At 36.7% G+C, this 7353-nt stretch overlaps 2 long non-coding RNA genes across 3 annotated transcripts; one reads left to right on the forward strand and one right to left on the reverse strand.

The window, feature by feature from the left end:
• The first annotated feature begins 277 nt into the window (after positions 1–277).
• LOC145430400 (uncharacterized) lies at positions 278–1044 on the forward strand. The gene is made up of 2 exons (XR_013910969.1): positions 278–643; positions 687–1044. It is a non-coding gene; the product is annotated as an uncharacterized LOC145430400 (long non-coding RNA).
• On the reverse strand, positions 772–6837 carry LOC145430397 (uncharacterized). Of its 2 annotated transcripts, XR_013910962.1 has the most exons (5): positions 6282–6837; positions 5052–5115; positions 4835–4972; positions 2920–3012; positions 772–2433 (listed from the first exon to the last, which is right to left on the reverse strand). It is a non-coding gene; the product is annotated as an uncharacterized LOC145430397 (long non-coding RNA). The 2 variants fall into 2 exon arrangements; XR_013910968.1 differs by lacking the exon at positions 6282–6837 and having other exon boundaries at positions 5052–5470.
• Between the last annotated feature and the right edge of the window lie 516 nt (positions 6838–7353).

A 7353-nucleotide genomic window follows, 5' to 3' on the forward strand; every position in this document is an offset into this window, starting at 1 on the left:
TCATATTTGAAGGTGTCGAGTTCTAAATGTCCTTCGTGGCTCTATTTTTTTTATTGCTGTAATCTCTGCCCCTGCCGATTTAAAGCTTATCTGAACATTCAAGTAATGCACATGATTTGAGAATGTGTTTTTATTAGCAAGTTATTTATTTAACAGCTATGTCAGCTGTGGCTCGGTGTCCTGCACTCTAAGAAATAAAACGTTGGATTTAATTGACAAAGTTAAGGCAATCTTTTCCACAAAACCTGGTCAATTAAACATAAATCAATATGGTTGTTATCTGCAATTTCAATGGTGATGTATATCAGAAGTGAAATTGTTCTATAAAAGCAACAGCTTTCCTTTCATTGTTACTATTTAACACCATTAATTAGAATTTAAACACTTTGTTCATTTTATTAACTGTATTGCTTTAGGTTCAATTGACAATATTAATTTGAATTTAATGGCACCATTTAGATTGCGTTTTGGACCTAATTAATTTGATTAATTATGATTTAATTAATAGTTTCATCTATATGCTAAATGTTTAGGTATCAACAAAACAAGTCTAGAAAGGTTCCTGAGTTGTCATCTATACATTGTAATTAGGTGTTTGGACCTTTCAGAGGTCTTCAGCAAAGGTCTAACACTTAACTACAGGGTACAGGTGACAACTCAAAAACCTTTTTACACTTGCTCACGAGTTACCATTTATAACATTCAAGATCCTTGCACTTCAATAGAAAACTCTTACACTAAAGCTTACATAAAGTGTAAATGCAAAAAAAGGGTGCTGCATCAACAACTTTATTTACGGTGAGCCTTGACAAGGCAAAGCTTCTACAGGGAACAACACTGCATAAGGCAATATTAAATGCTTAAAGTGCATGACCAAAATTTAAACATTGGAAACAACTTTCCGAGTTTCAACAAAGTGACATTGTAGTGTGCCGTAAGATGTCAAATTCAATACAACTGTGATTATAGTCAGATCTGCAGATTTACCACAGCAACTTAAAAATCACTGTATAATGCAATTACAGTACAGAAAATAGTTAAGTGACACAAAAAGGTAAAAACGATTTAGTCCCCAGTTCCAAAAATCGGATTCAGAATTACAAGTTTTCTATTATATAATAAATTTTACAATAAAAAAATGCATATAGCAAATCTCAAAATATTCTTAATTAAATGCTGAGACCAAAAATCCAGTACTTAACTTGAGTACAGGTGACAACCTTAGAACCTTTTCACATTTGTTTGCACATACACTTTAACATTTCCCATATGGAAAAGAAATAGTAAAAACTTATATGTGATTACTCATGAAAGTGGCCACTTTCATGAGTAAATCATATAAGGCTTACATGATTTACTCATGAAAGTGGCCACTTTCTCATTACTTTCATACATTGTTTTAGTAAGTATCCAAAACATACAAGTTTCATTATATAATTTTTCACGGGATCTTATATCTGTTTTCACTCTTATATGCTTTTCATACAAGTTTCACACAAGACAGATACAAACTTTATAAGATTTATATATATCTTTTCCATATGGGTTATAACACTCAAGATCCTTGACCTACAATGGAAACCTGGTACACGAGAACTAATATGAAGTGTAAATACAAAAAAAAAAAAAAAAAAAAAAATTGTGTTGCTTTAACAACTTGAACAAAAGCCTTCAATGAGGCAAAGCTTAAACAGGGAAACAACACAGCATAATGCAACATTAAATGAAGTGTGTAAAATAAAATGTAAACATCTGAAACAACTTTCCAGTTTCAACTAAGTGACAGTGTAGTGAGGAGTAGGATGATTTCAGGATCTACAGTTGTAGGTCTGCAATGGCTACAGTCTGCAGAATTACCACAGCAACTCAAACTGAAGAAAATGTTGTGAAACAAGAAAATATGTCCATCTGCGTAATTTTGTCCTCAGTTCCAAAAACTCAGTTTCTGAATTATGTTTTCTTTTCCACAATCAAAAGAGTAAATCTCCTAAATATTAAAAACTATGACAAAATATTTACAAACAAGGATCAACATATATATATTTATAAACTTTTAAACAGTAAAACAGAGCACTTATTTTGGGAGACATTTCAATCTAGAAGAGTCATTGCGTCTCCTTTTGGCAGAGTTTGTTCTTCAGCACTTGTATTTTGTTAGACAGTTTTTTGTCTTCCAGCCCCATGAGCACCTTCTGGAAGAACTCAAATGTGTAGCGAAGTGGCTTTGGGTAACTCAGATTGAGGCAGTAAATTAGCCCAAACAAAAGTGCACACCCGCTCGCCACATCGTGAAGATCCTGCAAGACTGTGCATCTCTCGATAATGATGCCAACATCTTCAAGGGAGTAATCAGGCTGTGCTCCTTCATGGATTATTTTATAAACACGCCAAATCCATCCTCTCAAGCTCTTCAGCTTCCATCACGTTGAAATCCTGAAAAGGACAGAAATATTTTAAATCCATTGTATTTTGGTCCTTGCATCATCTATCTATTCACTCCATTTTAGTTAAAATGGTCCACACTATCTTAATTACACATATCCCTGAATGAGATTGAGGAGAACAGACCAAAGAAAAATGTGGATTTAAGACTATCACCAAATAAAGACCAAGAAGAAGATACATGAAACATGGACAGAGGGCAGAAGGAGTATGCATTAATAATATTATCAATATTCTGCTGACCAGGGTCATTTTCTTTAGTTTCGCATAAAACAATGTAAGTGAATGGAAACAAAATCCTAGTATTTCCCATGCACTTTATTGTTGTAAGCTAATTTAAAGAAAACTGATTGCTGCCTGAACAGGAGAATGCCTGGGCTTGTTTAGAAAATACATTTTTCAACTTACAAAACTCTGGGAATTATGACAGTCAAAATTTTACTGAGGGGTGGAATATCCCTTTAAAAATAAACTTACCATGTACTCTTTGATGAGATTTTCAGGGTTCTCATTCAGGTATATAATCACAGCTTTAAGGATGCATTCACGCTTCACTTCGATTCGGGAACTCTAAACAACAACACATGCGGCGCAATTACTTTTTTGAAGTTTTTAGAGACCCCCACAGAACTTAAGTCAATTTTTATTGTTTTTTAACCAATTCATAATTGTTTAAGTAATTTTAAACATGCTTTTTGCAAGCAAGTAGTTTTTTGTGTTAGAGAATGAGAAGCTTACCAATTCATTCCCATAAAGATTATAAGTTATGAGTCCAATTACACTGATTGCGATACATTGGGTCGTGGAAAATGCAGCTTTAGCGTGGTGTACCACCCGAAAGAAGGAAGATAAGTGTTGTTGCATAGGAGTACTGTTCAAAGGAATCAAAAACATTTTGATAGAGATTTCCAAAAATTAATGACAAAAAACTACACACTGTCACGTTAATATGAGGTATGCGGGCTACCACCACATTTGCAGTATTTATACCAAGTTTGAGTGAAAAAAAATAATCTACTGTGTCACTGAGTTGTGGCGAAATGTGAAATGTTGTCTGCCTTTGTCTTTTCTCAGTGTAGCTAATTATTCCTTTGGACAATTAATGAGTAACAAAAAAAGAAAAGAAAAAAGCTACAATGCCAGCAACGGCACTTATGGCCTCTAGGGGCATGAGTTACTTAGTTCTGCTTTGTGTCAGGACCAAGTCCAGAATATAAGCCAAAAGCGAGATGAGAAGTATAACGCAGGAGAGAACAAGCATAAAATGACCCAAGAAAGTTAAAAATACAGGTTAATAACCAGACCTGAGATCAACCTGCAACTAATCTATTAGTTACAGAACATTATAACCAGTGTTGGTCAAGTTACTTGAAAAAAGTAATCAGTAACTAATTACTGATTACTCCCCCCAAAAAGTAATCCCGTTACTTTACTGATTACTTATTTTCAAAAGTAATTAATTACTTAGTTACTTAGTTACTTTTTAAAAACACGATTTACAACCTGAAGAGGTGATAAAGTGATAGATCTTTCAGCCCAATTCTACTTTTTCTACATAATCCATCATACAAAATGTAATCAAATGGAAAAGTCTCTTTTTTTAACTTGTTTTATCAGTTTTAATCTTTTAACTTTATGCATCAAGCAAAACATTTAATTATATGCAACATTCTCTGACTTGAATAAATTAGTTTAACATTTAAACCTATTTTCTACACATTCCAGCACATAAAATAAAATATTTTTTGTGTTTTCACTCACTCTTTCAAACAGATGCAAGTAAAACACAGCAGAAAATAAATAAAGTCAAAGACTCAGCGGTCCTTTTGCTCTATTTTCACCTGTAAAGCAGGAGCAGGGTAGGCGGAGGGTTACCCTGGTGTAGGTGTGCTGCGGTCAGTTGAAGAATCCGCGCGAGTGTCTCTGTGAATTTCCCATTACGTCGTAGCTACTCGGTGCTTGCTCGGAAGTTTAGGGGTTTTTTTCGCTGTAAAAAGAAGTTTTCTTCCCACGCACAGCGGACACTAATGTTTTTGTCACTTTTTATGGAATCAAACTCAAAGTAAGGTCAGTACTTCCACACTTTAAACGCTGCACGCTCATACTCTCTCCCGCACTCGATATATTATCCATTGTTGATCTGCACACAGCTGCTGTCACCAACGTCGCACTTGCTTACGTCACTGTCATGAGACATTCTCGCAAAAAAAAATCACGGTTTTAGTAACGCAGTAACGCAGCGTTCCTACGGGAAAGTAACGGTAATCTAATTACCGATTTTGCAATAGTAATCCCTTACTTTACTCGTTACTTGAAAAAAGTAATCAGATTACAGTAACGCGTTACAAGTAACGCGTTACTGCCCATCTCTGATTATAACAAGACAGAATACCTGTGAAATTGCAGACAACGCTGCTGTGATCCGCCGCGCTGTTTCCCCTCCTTTTTTTCGTAGAATCTTCATCAACTGGTCAGAGTACTGGTCAAGACTGCTCATGAATGTGGACAGCAGTGGAACTGTGGTGATAACCTAAAAGACCAAATAAGAGAATTCAAAATGTAAAATTGCGTATTAAGGAAAAAGTAAATAATATGAAAGCATTAGGTACCTTCAACATGCACTTTTGGAGCACAGCTCAAATCTCCGCAGCTCCAAATTCCACAACCAGCAACCTGAGAGAAAAAGAAAAACAGAAAAAATTAATCGTGTACAGTGAGACACATGCAAAGGGGTAGCACAGAGATGGTCTAAACTTAAGAACAATCCTGTTTCTTTTAAAATGTATTAATAATACAAGTTAAATTTCAAATGCTCCAAAATTTCTATTACTCATTTCATAAATCTGTTCCTGTGAGCACGTTTACCATTATATACCGGAGCAGCCCAGTCTGTGAACGTGACCCACTTGCCCCCAAAAATAAAATCAAGTATACTGGGTGGCTAGTGCTCCGTTTGTATCGGTTTGTGCTGGTAAAATCATCGTTTGTATCGCTAGGTGTCAAAGATATTACACTTTTATTTAATAGGTCATTCAGAGTCCCCCCCCCCCCCCCCCCCCAAAGCAACACGAAAATGGCCCAAAATAGGTCAAAACATGCCACAAAATGCTCGGGTGCGAGCGAGCATTTCCTACGACTTCTACATCACCCGGACGATCACTCGCGCCCGTAAGCACGGGGAGCGTCCTCGACGCCCGTGACGTCATCGCGGAAAAATAAAACATTAATAACCGGTTAACCGTAGCAGCACAAATGTTCATTTTACCGGCAAACAAGCACTAACCAAGCAGAGCATTTTGTGGCATGTTTTGGCCTATTTTTGGCCGTTGTCGTTTTGCTTGGGGGGGGGGGGGGGCTCTTCAACTCTCAATGACCTATTAAGTAAAAGTGCAATATCTTTGACACCGTAGCAAACAAACGGAGCAATAACCACCCAGTATACTTGATTTTATTTTTGGGGGCAAGCAGGGGTCACCTTCAGAGGTCTCTTTGAGACTTGATGCGCGAAGATATGCAAACTACGCAGCTAGCGGTTCTCTTCAGTGAAACAGAGTATGGACTCGTCGACAATCACTGCACATGTATCCCAATTCTTGTTCGGGCTAACGTTCTCCTAACTTGATAGTGCAATAAAACAAATAAAATAAGTGTGCTATTCGGAGTTCGAATGAAATTTTAAACGCAGATGAGACAATATGCAAATGAATGTTTCCAATGCTAGCAAAATGCTACAACCTACAGAACACATACTGCCCACATATTTACCGGAAAAATATACGCCATATATTATCACAAAGTACTAGTTAAATTATATTCTATTAAAAATAGGAAGAAATTACCTTAACTCCAACGGATGAATCGTGATTAATCCCTCTTTCCAGACACGTGGCCAAAGCACACTGTGGTGTCGATGAAGAAGGTCAATGCGTATGCGCGAAGATTTTTTTTTCATTCTCTGCGCATGCTCAGAAAGGATGTGGAAAGGGCTCTTTGGATTTAATTAAATGTGTTCAATAAATTGGAAATATCAATATTATTTAACATTAAAACGGTATAGAATTAATTAAATCAAATTTAAAAATATTAATTACACCCATAAGATTAACAATTTTAAGTATATTGAACATAAAACTAAGAATTAATTTTAAAAAAGCCCATGTTTCATTTCTTAGAGTGTGTGTGCAACTTCACTTTGTTTTGATTTAGTTTCATTTGCACTTGTTTTTTACTTTTTTATTTTCACTTACTTTACCTTCGGCTCTCTTCCACAGCGTGTCTTTATCCTGTCTTCCTTCTCTCTCCCCAACCGGTCGCGACAGATGGCCACCCCTCCCTGAGCCTGGTGCTGGTTAGGGTTTCTTCCTGTTAAAAGGGAGTTTTTCGTCCCCACTGTCGACAAAGTGCATCCTCATAGGGGGTCATATGATTGTTGGGTTTTTCTCTATGTATTATTGTAGGGTCTACCTTACAATATAAAGGCAATTGTTGTTGTGATTTGATGCTGTATAAATAAAACTGAACTGAATGTTTACCGTCGGTGACGAGTGGGTCCCGTGCTGCTCGTCTCACTGTGTCCATAAACTGATGCATCTCCACACAGACACAAAAAGAGACACCAGCAGTGTCGAGCTGTGATTGTCAGCGTGCTATTCTATCATGGGTACATCATCATCAGCGGCTGTAGCTCAGGAGGTAGAGCAGGTCATCTACTGATCGGAATGTTGATGGTTCCTCCAGTCTGCATGTCAAGTATCCTTGATACTAACCCCAAGTTACTCTCCGATGCATTTATCGGAGTGTGAATGCACTTAGAAAGCACTATGTATAGAGAAAGTGCTTGTGAGAATGGGTGTGATTGGGTGAATGTGGCATGTTGTATACTCCGGGAGAGTAGAAAAGCGCTATATAAGA

This window comes from Astatotilapia calliptera, chromosome 2 (genome assembly GCF_964374335.1).
Source record: "Astatotilapia calliptera chromosome 2, fAstCal68.1, whole genome shotgun sequence".
Taxonomy (NCBI): domain Eukaryota; kingdom Metazoa; phylum Chordata; class Actinopteri; order Cichliformes; family Cichlidae; genus Astatotilapia; species Astatotilapia calliptera.